The sequence below is a fragment of the Cetorhinus maximus genome, chromosome 18, assembly GCF_964194155.1.
Source record: "Cetorhinus maximus chromosome 18, sCetMax3.hap1.1, whole genome shotgun sequence".
Classification (NCBI taxonomy): domain Eukaryota; kingdom Metazoa; phylum Chordata; class Chondrichthyes; order Lamniformes; family Cetorhinidae; genus Cetorhinus; species Cetorhinus maximus.
Window position 1 is genome coordinate 38,183,488 of NC_135896.1, and position 14,512 is coordinate 38,197,999.

The following is a 14,512-nucleotide window of genomic DNA, read 5'->3' on the forward strand; positions in this document are numbered from 1 at the left end:
AGGGTGAGCACTGTGTTGACCCTCATGGCTGAGTGCAATGCCTCCTCCATGGAGAAGCTGCTCCAGGAACAGAATCAGGGGTCCCTGGGGTTGCGCTCAGACCAGCAAACCCTCACACAGGCATTGACCTCAGGTGGTCAGTGTCAGTGTGGGAGATGGATGAGGCACCCAGTATCCCAGCTAGGTGCCATCCATCAATGGTGAATAGTGAGGTCCAGAGCAACCTCACATTGGCGAAAAACTGCTTTTCATCTCTGCAGGCTCCTCTCAGGGCACTCTGGATGATGGCAGCAGCTCCTCTGCCTCTCTGCCTGTGACATTCACATTTGATGAGGCTTTGGTGACTGGGGATATGCCAGCCATGGCACTCGCCGCTCCCTCTCAGGCAGGGCCATCACAGGCTCCCCTGGCCAGAGGACAACCGCCAAGGCCATCAAGGCCAACAAGACGGCAGAGTCAGCAGGTTGTCTCCAATGCTGCTGCCAGCATTGGGGGAGCACCTAGATGTAGCACCTATAAACTTAAGTCTAAAGCACCTTACGCACAAGAGGGACTGGTCATGGGTGATCTTTTGTTCTCCCATTTTTTTTTTACTTTTTTTAATGGTGTGACCATCAACAACTGATATTGTTCTGTTCAATAATCTGTGAGTTCCAACATTAAATTACTTTTGCTTTTATGTTATTGGCCTGAGTATGCTTCATTTGTTTAGTAGGTGCAGGGTACACCAGTATGTAATGCTGAACGTAGGTGGCCTGAAACTTTATTGTGCAGGCACTGAGTGTATCCTGGGGGCAAAGGAAAGGACCATTTCTGCGATCCAGGATGGTGGTGGCAACCCTGGCATGAGGTGGTAGCTCTTATTTGGCAGCCTAGCTGAAGGATCATTGGATCAAGGTGTCCCTGGCATCCTTGTCTCCCTCGAGGTTACTGAGGTCTGCCTCCATGCCGACATTGTTCTCCTCACCATGCTCCTCTTTTGACTCACTACTAGGTTTGTCATCTGTGGTCTGTGCAGCTGTGTCAAGATTGTCTTCCTCCAATAGGTCCCTCCTTAACAGTGCCAGATTGTGGAGAGCGCAACATGCAACCGCGATCAGTGACACCCGCTCTGGAGGGTATTGCAGTGCTCCCCCTGAATGGTCCAGGCATCAGAAGTGCATTTTGATAAAACCTATGGTTCTCTTTACTATCGCCCTTGTAGAGACATGGCTCCTGTTATACCGCTGCTCTGCCTCTGTTGTTGGGTGGTAGAGAGGTGTCATGAGTCACCTTTTCAATGGATAGCCCTTGTCGCCCAGAAGCCAACCATCCAGTTGGGCTGGAGCACTGAAGAGCCTCGAAACCTGGGAGTGTCTCAGGAGTAAGTGTCATGGGAGCTGCTAGGGTACTTTGCATACACTTGCAGAATCATACACTATCGGTACATTCATGGAGTGGAATCTCTTCCTGTTAACGAAGGCACCGGCTAACCCGCTGGTGCCTTGATGGCCACATGTGTGCAGCCGATGGCACCCTGGACGTGGGGGAACCCAGCAATTGCTGCAGAGCCTCTGGTTCACTCAGTCTGGGTGGCCTCATTCGTACAGAAATGAAGGAAAGTCAATATCCACCTGAGCAGAGCTTCTGTCACCAGCTTGACACAACTGTGGACAGCTGATTGGGAGACTCCACACAGATTCCCCACTGATCCCTAGAAAGGGCCAGAGGCATAGAAGTTGAGGGCCACTGTGACATTCAGGGCCACTGGCTTGGGGTGTCCACCCACACAGTCGGAGCTGATCTTGGGCCCGATCATCTGACAAATGGAGGCCACGGTCTCCTTGGAGAGATAGAGCCTCCTTCAGCATTGCACGTTGGACATATTGAGGTAGCTGCATCTCTGCCTCTAAACCCTGGCAGCAGGATAGTGATATCTTCTGTGGCCCCTTCAGCCTTGGACTTCTTGCTGGCCCTGTGGTCCTTGTGCCTGCGCCTCTCCTCCCACAGGTCACTCCCCTGGAAGCTGCATTGGGATACGTGGTCTCTCCCTTCTGCCCCCCTCTTTCTCCACAGAGGAGGTGCCTCCAGCAGAGTCCACAATCCCCATTACCAGGGTAATGGAAGGCTGTCTGATACCTGGAAGGGTCCACATAGCCCGAATTCTTAGGGGGCCTTGGAGACACCAATGAGTCCTGAAATGATGCGTTGAAATGCTAAGAATGAAGCCCCAATCAGAGATTAAGCTGCTAAGTACCAATAAGCAACCAGCAGCAAACTATCTCCAAAACCCCTCACTACTCACACTAGCAATGCTGCTGACCCTTTTTATCCCACCCGTGGATGAGCTTTTGCAAATTGTGGGCTGCTCACCTACCCGTTTTGCCCATGCAACAAGCAAAAAATCACATGGGCAACGTTAAATCGCCGTCAATTAGGTTGTCAAGGGCCTTAACTGGCTTCTTAATTAATGGCGGGCACGGCTCCGACTCCTGCGCGTGCCCACCAACTGAAATATCACGCAAGTGCGCGATGATTTGGGACACTCGCCCGACATCATCGCGCGTCATTTTATGATCGTTCGGGTTGGGCGCCATTGTATATATCTCTCATCCTGTTCCAGTGGACATGTCTTTCAACTGCAGCCATTGTAATTTTACAACAGTCCAACAGAAAAAAGAAGATATGTTCCTAACAACAAAATGGCTGATGTCCCCCATAACGACCATACCAATAATGACTAAATTCCACAAGCTATTCACTGTACTTATTTTGTGGAGATCCTGAAATGTGATTAGGCACAATATAAAATCCTCCTGAGAAATAGCATTATGAAGCTTGGAGATAAAAGATTGTTGGATAGATATAGTAGTTGGAAAGTAGTTCATTGGAACGGATGGCATGTTGTTTACAGAGTGCCTGTTTTGTATTTGTTAGGAGAGGATTATTCCTGCATGGATCAAATTACACATAAGCAAAAGTCCTGTCCATTAATGATTGTTGTGTTTGTCTACTGGTCACCTTCAATCATATTTTTCCTTCTCCTCCTCTGTTGTCTTCTGGTTCTCTGTTTCCACAGCTGGTCCAATCCAAAAGAAGAACATGTGCATAAGCAGATGAAAATCATTTTGAAGGTCTTCTCAGGGATTTAGAGTCAAACTCCGCTGATCTGTCTAAGCAGTGGAATCTCTGCTGCAGCATTCCCCTACTATGTTCCACCAATACCTAGCAAGATGCATGATTTGCATTGTACATTCTACATCTGTTCATGGGTTTCTTCCTAGCAGCTACCTGCTACTTCAAATAATAGTGGCATAAAATGAAGGAATTGCATCTGTTCCCAGGACATTACATTGGTTCTTGTGGTAAAACATGTTCATAAAACAAATGAAGTTATTTTTTGGCCCGAAAGGCCACATGTGTGCCAGAATTAAGTCCTATATTTTTGGTCTTAAAAATGTCCTCCCATACTGGGGTCTCTTTTTCATAGGCAAAGTAGTGAAAATATTTCTCCTGACAACATGGCTTATCTCACTTGTTAGTGCACAGAAGTCTGATCTTGCAAATGTTTCCAGTGCTTTCTTGGAAGAATCCAGAAGTATAGAAACATAACGCTATGGTCACCTTATGGACAGAGTTGCAATCATGGTGTAACTTATATGGAGACCTATTCAAGGTGGTAACATAACATGGCCCAGAACCTGTGATGAATCATAAACAATGAAGGCAGATTTATGCAGACATATCCAGGTAGGCATCTAAACATATGGCTCATGGGAATGAGGGCAAGTAGATGCCAAATGCCCCAGTGTAATCCTGCCTATCCTTCCCCCTCCTACATAAAGTCCTTTGCCAAATCTTGGATTGCTGTAGGAATACTCAAAGGAGTTTCCATGCTGAGAAAGTTGTCAACAGTGAAATAGCAGCAGTCACCAAGACTGAAGTGAGAAAAATGACACAAAACACCAACACAACATATAGATATAGATATCCAAAAATATAAAAAAAGAACTTTCAGTGCGATAGCAGTTAAGCACATCATTAAGAAGTAAACTCCCAAAAGATGGATCAGAAACTGCTGCCAGGACCTTTTTCATACAGGTCGTCAATACAAAAGCAGTGATCAGGTTAAGAAAAAATATTAATAACTTTGATGTGAGAAAAGAATTCCCTGAGGTTGCATTAAATTACAGGTATGAGCTCTAACGCGGCTGTGATTATGTAAAACTGAAAAGCCTACACAGGTTCTGAATTATGTAATTTGATTCATGTCATCTCATTTTTTCCTTGCAAAACCTGTAATTTTGTGTGAACTAATAGTGTATTGAATGACCTCAGTAAACAGACTAACAGGAATATATTATGTACACATTCTACTTTGAAATCCTTCAATAGCACCGTCAATCCTAAAGCATGGGACTGTATGTGGCTGTACGGGCAGCATACGCCTAAGGTTGCTTGTGTTAATTAAAACATTATGCAATGAGATCAAATAAAGAAAATATGTAAATGAGATTCTCAAATGCTCAGTAGGTATAAAGATAACACACTGAATAAAATAAAACAAAAGACTAAAAATTGTCTTTAGTATCAGACACATGCAAGATGAATACACCTGTTCCTTGTTACAACAACCTTGACAGTACTATGGTGGATTTAAGGCTACTTTTGTACAGGTCTCAAAATGCTATGTTTATTTGCTGTTTCAAAATTCATACTGTTGAACAGTTAATACTGGTAAACTGAACATTTCACACCTGGTCATGCATGGAAGAATCAACTAATCATTGCAGTGGTGGATCAGTTACAATGGGTGAATACGCATTCATTTTAATTAATCCATTGATGACTGAACGGCAAGCACTCTTAAATGTAACGAAGAGTGAAATTTGTTTCCTTATTCAGCAATCTTGCAAGCCCACATCACCATCACAGCTCTCAAGGAGTAAGCACTTTCTATCTTCAGGTCAAGAGAGCTGTAAAATTTTTAAAAATTAACCTCCATAGAGAGGAAAAATTAAATAACATAATCTGATTTGGCATTGAACAGTAACAAAATGCATGGCTTCTCCAAAGTTATATAACCACCATAATCTCTCCTGGAAAATTATTCCCGATGAGGAAGAGGAATTTAGTGTCCACTGAGGGCGTAGTCTGGTTAAACAGATCACTCTTCTCGAGAAATGGTAGAGGCAAGAGTCTCTGTTTTCACTTTGCTCTCCCATCTTTTGACTGTTCAACTTTCACTTCTCCCAATTCAATTATCATTGACAAATGCCCAGCAATGTTGTTTCCAGCGAATGTATAATAAGTGCTGTTTTGCAACACTTTAGAGGCACTCATCAGCTGAAGACTTGAGGGAAAAAATTGCTCTACTTCCACTCCCTGATTTCATTTCAGCATTTGATATCTTGATCGTTCTCTGCCATACCAAATCTCTAACAACACTTTCATTGGGTTTTACTTTGCCTCACTGGAATTTAAAGCCTTTCCTCTCAGTCCCACACAAAGCGATGATTATTACTTATAAACTCATTTTATTGCCTTTAAACTTAAAATTGTGAGTTTTTAACGGCTTTATCTGTTTTCAATAATAATGTATTAGGTGTCATTGTTTTTGGAACTGAAAGCTCAGGATCAAATAAATAGAATTGTTTGTGGCTTCAATATAGATTTTAAAGATTTGTGTTAACCGGTGAGAAGATTTACATTTCTACTGGAATCATGAATAGATTCTAAAAGAAATTGCCACAGAAAATATTGGCCCTGTTGAAAAATAACCCAAAGATAGTACAGGAAGTGGCTCAGGGTGAGGAAACATTTGCATCAGAAAATGATCATGAAAGCTTCTGGTTTGTTATTATAAACAAATTAACTAGTTCACTAATGGCCTTCAGGGAAGGGAACCTGCTACCCCTAATTGGTCTGGCCCACATATGACTCCAGACCCAAATTGGTGATTGACTCTAAATGATCTTAGGGAAAGCAGTAATAAATATTCCAAAAGGTCATTATCCTGAAACACTGGGGGATATTTTAACCTGTGAGGGAGGATAGTGTTGGTGTATGCAGTGGGCTAAATCATCAAAAAAAGGCTGGTCAGAAATCTGACATGATCTTGTTCACTTCCGTATTTAACCAGTTTATGTTTGAAGGTGTGGGAAAACCACATGGGACAGACTATAATATTGGCGATTATAATTTGTAAAGTGGCAATGGAGTGAAGGTTTAATTTTCCATTACGGAGTTAACTGCCAGTGCACAAGCTTCTCGAGTTGCCTGAAACTCGCCAAGTTCAACTAAGTGCTTGCAAAGCAGGGATTGCTAGGGCAAGAAATTAACAGGCTGGAAAGCCTTTAAATACTGAACTATGACAGTTTGTTCCTTGGTCAAATGAACACTTTCATTCACAGCACTTGTTCTGAGAATATGCTTTCACTGGTTTGGAGGTGATTTCCAATAGTTTGCGGATCATTTCCACTATCTTGGAGATTTGTGACTTTGATCTGCTTATCCTAGCTGTCAGCCTTCACGACAGAGGAGAGCAGTTTATGCAACCCTAGTCTGGACTTCTGACGAGGAACAAGATGAGCAGCATCAGCAACCCCAGTAGCAGCAGAAGTGACACCAGCAGTAGCAGCAGCTGTATGTTCCTCAGCCACTTCCAGCTGGAAGGAGGCAAGCCCTCCTGCACAGGACATGCACACTGAGGGTCAGCTTTCTGGGCATGACTGAGCAACAGTGTCTCAGGAGATTCAGTTTTTTGGCAGGTACCTGTAGTTGCTGACATCTATTACTTCCTGAAACAAGACTTCCTTCCAAGTGGGCTAGGTGAGGACACATTGCCAGTGGCCGCCAAGGTCACCTCAGCCCTGGATTTCTTCACCTCTAGCTCTTTGCAGAAATCTGCTGGTGACATCTGGTGACAGATTTCACAATCCGCTGCCCACAAGTGCATTGCCAAGATGAAGAATGCTAGGTTTTCCAGGGCTACTACTCACGCCCAAATTGCTACTGATGAGGCCAGTCAGAATGAGAGGGTCCACAGATTTGCTGTAATGGTTGGATTCACACAAATCCAGGAAGTTATAGATTGCACACATGTGGCAATCAATGTACCCTTAGATCTTCCAGGAGTATTTATCAATTGAAAGGAATTCAATTCCATCAATGTTCAGCTGGTGACCACCGGAAAGCATTCATGCATATCTGTGCAAGAGGTGCCATGATATCTTCATCCTGCACCAGTCATGTCTTACACAGACCTTTGCAACTCCACACAAAGTTAGCAGATGGCGCCTTGAAGACAAGGGCAATCCTCTAGGACATGGCTGACGATAACAGTGAGAAATCTTACAATTGATGAACAGGAAAGATACAACCAGAGCCACATGAGCATGTGGTCATAGAGCAAACCATTGGGTTTCTGAAGATGCAATTCAGGTGTAGGTCAGATCTGGGGGGAGCTCTTCAGTATCACCAGCAAGGATGTCCTGAATGGTACTGGTCTGCTGTGTCTTGCACAAGATAGCACAGCAGAGGGAGCTGGAGCTATAGACGGAGGAAGGTGATGACCACTTGTCACCATCAATGGTAGAGGAGGAAGAGGAACAGCAGGAGGAGGAGGAGCCTGATATGGCCAGGATCGCTGCAGCTGCTCACCTAGCTGACAGAGATACCCATGATGATCTCATAACACACGATTCAGCCAATCAGAGGCTGTGAAGAAATGTGGCTCACCAATGCTGAACCCATTGCACCCTGCTGAACTCCCACTCAACACAAAGCATTCTCCTTCCATGTCATTAACACTCATTGTTCATCTTCTACTCTGGTTATTCCATTTTCCTCAAGTCTGATGATAGGTATGAGGCAACAGTAGACATGATTGGACATGGAAACTTGAAATAAAGTTTATGGTTCATTAAATTGATAACAAAATTGACTCAGTGACATACTTGTACACACCCAAGTGATTCCCCCTGTCTTTCTCTTCCTTTTCTTATTAATTCTACCTGATATTATTCCTGTGGTCTTAGCTGCTCATTTCCTGCTCTGATAGCTGGGATGCTCAATGCCAGTGTCCTTAGGGTTTTGGAACCATAAGGACCCTGCTAATGGTAGCCTTTCCTACAGTTGTGCAGGGGCAGACTCGATTATCGGGGCAGGAGTCAGCATGTGAGACTCGGACTGTGTTGGGTGGAGGGGGCTGGATGGGAGGTGGTGCCAAGGGGGGAGGAATGGAAGCACCCTGGACAGACTCCCCGCTTCCATGTGTCCTGTTTCCATCTTCCCTCTCATGGCCCATCTGCACTTCTGTTAACCAAGAGCTGGAGAGCACTTTGCTGCAATTCAGTGAGACACTGAATGAGCAACATGAGGCTTTCCTCCATTTTATTTGAACAGGCAGACTTGAGTGTGCAGGCCATTGGCCATGGCCAGCATGCACTTGAACACCTGCTGCATTTGATGCTTTATGCAGATGGCCACTGTTTCCATGGAGGTGAACATTAGCGCAAAGGCCTGAGACATCATGGTACTCATGCAAGAGACAAACTCCAGTCTCTCTTCAAGGGTGCCCATTGCCTCTGGAAATGCTGACAGAATATCACACACTTTCTGCTACTGCTCCAGAATAGTTCCCTTCATGAGACTCAGCATCTGTATCCAGCTGAGCAGAGCTTGGAGTGTCCTGTGACCTCTGGCAGAGACTCTTCACCGCTTTCCCTGTCTCCAACAACTGCTCCTGCTCACTTGCTATGTATGACTCACTATGTGATGACATAACTACCTGCCTTTGAAAGTCTGGGGGGGCGGGGGGTGGGGGGCTGTATGTTTAAGTTGTCTGTAGTGCTTCTTCAGAGTGTGCAACCTTCTCTGAGGACTCCTAGGACCTGAATTTTGTGCTTGGCGTATGCGCCAAGTCGGCGTGTCTGGAAGCAGACGTATAATCTGCTCCCGGGTGGGATCGCGTTTTTAATGCGATTTCACGCTGGGTGGCCAATTAAGGATCTCAATGGCTGGAAGGGCCGGACGGGGGCGGGAGCCTGTTGGGCACCAGCTCCAATGGCGACCTGATGGGGTATTTAAAAACAGCAGAGGCAGCTCCCTAAAGGCTGCCAGGGGACACCTTGTAGCTTTGGAGTTGTTTAATGAAACATTTTTTTTCAGCAGCAATGGCACCTGCACTTGCTGGGCACGCCAGGCTGGAGGGCAAGTCCTGTGGGCACTCAACCCCCCGGTTCTCAGATGAGTGCCTGGGAATCTTCATGGAGGAGGTCAGTACCAGGCAGGACATCCTCATCCCCAGGGATGGCAAGAGGAGGCCACCTCACCTGACTAAGAAAGCTTGGGCAGAGGTCCTGATGTTGTGCGGCGCACAAAAGGTTCAGTGATTTGCTACGATCGCCAAGAGTACCTAATTGGCATGGACCTGTGTGTGGAAGTGTTAATGGCTGGCTGTCCCCCTATGGTGCTCAGACGTTTGATAAGGCTACTTAATAAGATAAGAGCCCATGGATTTGGGGGTAGTATATTAGCATGGATAGAGGACTGGCTAACTAATAGAAGACAGAGAGTTGGCATAAGGGGGGCATTTTCGGAATGGCAACCTGTAGCTAGTGGACTGACACAGGGATCAGTGCTGGAGCCTCAATTATTTACAATATATATTAATGACTTAAATGAGGGAAGTGAATGTACTATTGCCAAGTTTGCGGATGACACAAAAGTAGGTGGGAAGGCAAGTGATGAGGATGACACAAGGGGTCTACAGAGGGATATATAGACAGGTTAAGTGGTTGGGCAAAAACTTGGCCAATGGAATATAATGTGGGAAAATGTGAGGCTAATAACTTTGGCAGGAAGAATAGAGGAGCTGAATATTATTTAAATGGAGAAAGACTGCAGAAGGCTGCAGCAGGGAGGGATTTGGGAGTCCACGTGCATGAATCCCAAAAAGCTAGCATACAAGTTCAGCAGGTAATAGGGGAGGCAAATGGAATGTTGACCTTGTTTCAAAGAGAATGGAGTATAAAAATAGGGAAGTCTTGCTAAAACTATACAAGGCACTAGTTAGACCACACCTAGAATACTGTGAACAATTTTGGTCCCCTTATCTAAGGAAAGATATACTGGCATTGAAGGCAATCCAGAGAAGGTTCACTAGGTCGATCCCGGGTATGGAGGGATTTTCTTATGAGGGGAGGTTGAACAGGTTGGGCCTGTGCTCATTGGAATTTAGAAGAATGAGAGGCGACCTTTATTGAAACATATAGGCCTGAATCTCTGGTTGGCGTGCAGGGCGGACCCCGCTCGCTGACGCGTAAAATGACGCGCGGTGACATCGGGCGTGCGTCCCGACATCACCGTGCGTCATTCCAATCTTCAGTTTGGTGGGTGCGCACTGGAGTTGGCTGCGCGCCCGCTGAACTGTCAAAGGCTTATTAAGGCCAATTAAATACCAATTGTAATAACTAACAGGGCTGCCCGCCCAAACTTAAGGTTGACGGGCAGGCGAAAAGCCTAGGTGGCCTTTGCATTTTTCATGGAACCTCATCCACAGGCGGGATGATGTTTCATGAAGGGTTTATAAATGTAATAAAAATTTTTAGTAAAATTCATTAATACATCCCAGCTCATGTGACACTGTCACATGAGGGGACATATTGGAAAAAATTTTTAAATTGTTTTTTGCAAAGTTTTATACTTAATTTAATTTCCCTGAGGCAGCTCTGTGCTTCAGGGAGATTTCTGAGCTCTTTCATGCGCATGTGTGAAAGAACTCTCCTTCCTCCCCCAACCCATACAGGTAGCACGAAGCACTTCCGGGTGCACGTCATGCTGGGTGGGCCTTAATTGGCCCTCCCACACAAAATGGCGGTGCACAGCCGATCGCGGGTGGCGATCGGCTACGCGCCCGCCCACACCCGCTCCCGAACCGCCCGCCCAACTGGGAGAAAATTCTCCCCATAAGATTCTTAGGGGGCTTGACAGGGTAGATGCTGAGAGGTTGTTTCCCCTTGTGGGAGAGTCTAGGACCAGAGAGCATAATCTCAGAGTAAGAGGGCGCCCATTTAAAACATAGAGGAGGAGGAATTTCTTCTCTCAGAGGGTAGTCAATCTGTGGAATTCTTTACTGCAGAGGACTGTAGAGGCTGGGTCATTAAGTATATTCAAGGCTGAGATAGACAGATTTTTAATCCGTAAGGGAATCAAGGGTTTTGGGGAAAAGGCAGGAAAGTGGAGTTGAGGATTATCAGATCAGCCATGATCTCATTGAATGGCGGAGCAGACTCGATGGGCTGAATGGCCTACTTCTGCTCCTACGTCTTATGGTCTTCTGGTCTTATGGGTGTAAGAGTCTGAGTGCCAACTGTCAATGACATTGGCGCCAGCCAAGGCGGTGAACTCTGACTGCTTGGCCTGATTGCTTTGCAGGCTGAGGGCCACAACTCAGATGTGCCCTGCAAGGTGTTCCTCAGGTAGGGTTGGCCAGGCTGCAAAGGCGCTGCAGGCAGAGAATGTTTCACTTGTTTTGTAGATGCAAGGTACGCCAGTATCTCATGTTGGACGTGAGTGGCTCTAAATTTTATTGCACAGGCACTGAGTGGACTTTGGGTTCAATGGAATAGGTCATTTCAAACATTCTGTAAGGAGGCGGCAGCCCTGGCATGAGGTGGATGCAGTGCCTTGGCAGCCTAGCTGAAGGAGCATTGAATCAAGGCCTCCCTGTTATGCCTGCCTCCCTGAAGGTTCCAGAGGTCTGCCTCCACATCCTCACCATGTTCTTCCCCGGGCTCCTCTTCTGATCCACCACTGGTGTCAACATCTGTGGCCTGTGGAGCTGCCTCAAGATTCTCTTCCTCCAGTGAGTCCCCCCCTGCCAGAGCCAAATAGCGAGCACAGCATGCAATGACTATCAGAGACACACGCTCTGGAGAGTATTGTAGCTCCCAGGTGTCTGAATCTCATCTTCAGCAGGTGGTGCTCTCTATCACCACCCTTGTGGAGGCATGACTCTAATCATATCTCTGCTCTGGTTCTTTTCTTGGGTGCTGGGAGGCGTCTTAAGCCACCTTTTCAATGGATAGCCCTTGTCACCCAGCAGCCATCTATCCATTCGAGCTGGTACCATGAACATCCTTGGCACCTGTGAATGTCGAAGGGTGTATGTGTCATGGGAGCTGCCAGGGTACCTTGCACAGACTTGCAGAACCTGCGTCCAGTGGCTACAAACTATCTGGACGTCCTTGGAGAGGGAGCCTTTCCTGCTGACGAAGGCACGGCTCACCCGCTGGCACCTTAATGGCCACGTGTGCTGTTGATGGCACTCTGAATGTGGGGGAACCCAGCAATCGCAGCGAAGCCTCTGGCTCACTCAGCCTAGCTAGCCTCATGTCCGGAAATGAATAACTGTCATGACTCACCTGCACAAAGCATCAGTCACCAGCTTAACGCAACTGGAGGCAGCTGATTGGGACACTCCACACAGATCACCCACCGACCCCTGGAAAGAGCCGGAGGCATAGAAGTTGAGGGCCACCGTGACCTTCAGAGTTACGGGCATGGGGCGGCCACCCACACAGTGGAGGTGATCTCTGGCCCAATCATCTGACATATGGAGGTCACATTCTCCCTGGAGAGGCGGAGGCTTCTTTGGCACCTCACCTCTGACATGTCGAGGTAGCTGCATCGTTGCCTGTACCCTCTGGCAGCAGGATAGTGGCGTCTTCTGTGGCCCCTCTTGCACCCTGCTGGCCCTGTGCCCCCTGTGCCAGTGCCTCTACTCCCTTGGACACTGCTTATGGACACCTGGCCTCCTCTTCCTTCTGCACCTCCCTCCTCAGAGGAGGTGCCACCAGTGGAGTAGACAATCCCCATTACCAGAGGAACAGAAAGCTGTCTGGTGACTGGAAGGGTCCACACGGTATAAATCCTCCAGGGGCATTGGAGACACTAGTGAGTCCTGAAATAAAGACTAACAATACAAAGACTGAAGCTCAAAACAGAGATAAAGCTATCAAGTTTCACTCAAGCAACCAGCAGCAAACTACCTCCTAAACTCTTCACAACTCACAATGGCATACTACAGACCCTTTTTATCCCACTTTTGGATGACAATTAGTTAAAAACAGCTGCCCGCCTGCCCGCCTGCCCGTTTTGCCCATGCAAAGAGTGAGAAATCGCACAAGCAACATAAAATCATGGACAATAGGCTTTTTGATGGCCTAATTGGCCCTTTAATTATCAGCGGACGCGACTCCGACTCCCACGTGCGCCCGCTGACCTCAATATTGCTCGTGTGCATAATAATGTCAGGACGCCCGCCCGACGTCATTTCGTGCAATTTCATGTGTGTTCGGGTTGGGCATGTGCCTGGCTTCGGAATGTAAAATTCAGGCCCGGGTTTCCTTCAGCATTAGCCCCTGAGTGTCACTTGAAGTATCCTTGGAAGATGAAGTATATGAATCAGACCAGACAAGGGAAAAGAGTTCAAAGTCACCATTGTGAGATGATCATATTTCAGTGGCTGTTGACACCAATTCAACACGAGTGAGCATTGCGTGTTCATTGTAAAATGTCATCACCAGGTATCCGGGAGATCCACAGCTCTCCACTTCCGATAGCCTGGCATTCTGACAGTCTGCTGATTCCTAGTCCTGCTCCTCCCACGCAGCAGTCAGGATGGCAATTACTGGAGGGACACAGCTGGTTCTCTGCCTCCCTCCGGAATTCTGTGCGATCATCTCCTGCAAGTAGAGAAAACAATGAGTTATGAATGTGAGAAATGAAATGTTTTGAGGGGATGGAAGGGCAACATGTGAGGAAGGTGACTGTGAAGGATGGGTCTGAGATGGCAATAAGATGAAGCTGAGTGTCAATGATAGCTGTTCATACGGAGATGTAAGGAGGTGCCTTGAGAAAGAGGAATGGGTGGAACTGCAACCTGTGTTGGTCTGAGGAGTGCTATGCAGGAGAATGCAGGGAAGTCAGAGTGTGGGGTTTGCCACTTGAATTTTGGATGCCATCCTGCTTTCCTGTCCTGATGAGGTCATTGAACCTCTTTTGGCACTGTATCGATGAATGAGGGACCACACTCTGGCTGCTAACCCCCTGAATCACTTCTGAATCACTGCTTCGGAGGCTGAACTTTTCCTCCTGACTGCTGGGAAAAGTGTTTTTCTGCAGGACCTTACAGCCCACTTCATGAGTGGTACCTCAGATAAACAAGGGACAGTCTTCCCCACATTGTGCCTACATCATTGTACTTGTCCTCTCTCCCCTGACAGTTCTATAATGGATCCATTCTGTTCCCTATCAGGGCCCCTTTAAATAGAGAGCTTTTAGCTGTCAGGTGTGGATCATCATCACACTTGCCTTTTTCAATTTGTCTGGAAACCTGGAAGCAAGATGCTGATTGAGTTAAAAAGGCACGGCAAATCCCAATTCAGCAACTTTCAGATTCCCAACCCACTGCCAACCTCCCCCTGTGTGAGCGGGTCTAAATGTTAAAATTCTGACCATTAGCCTT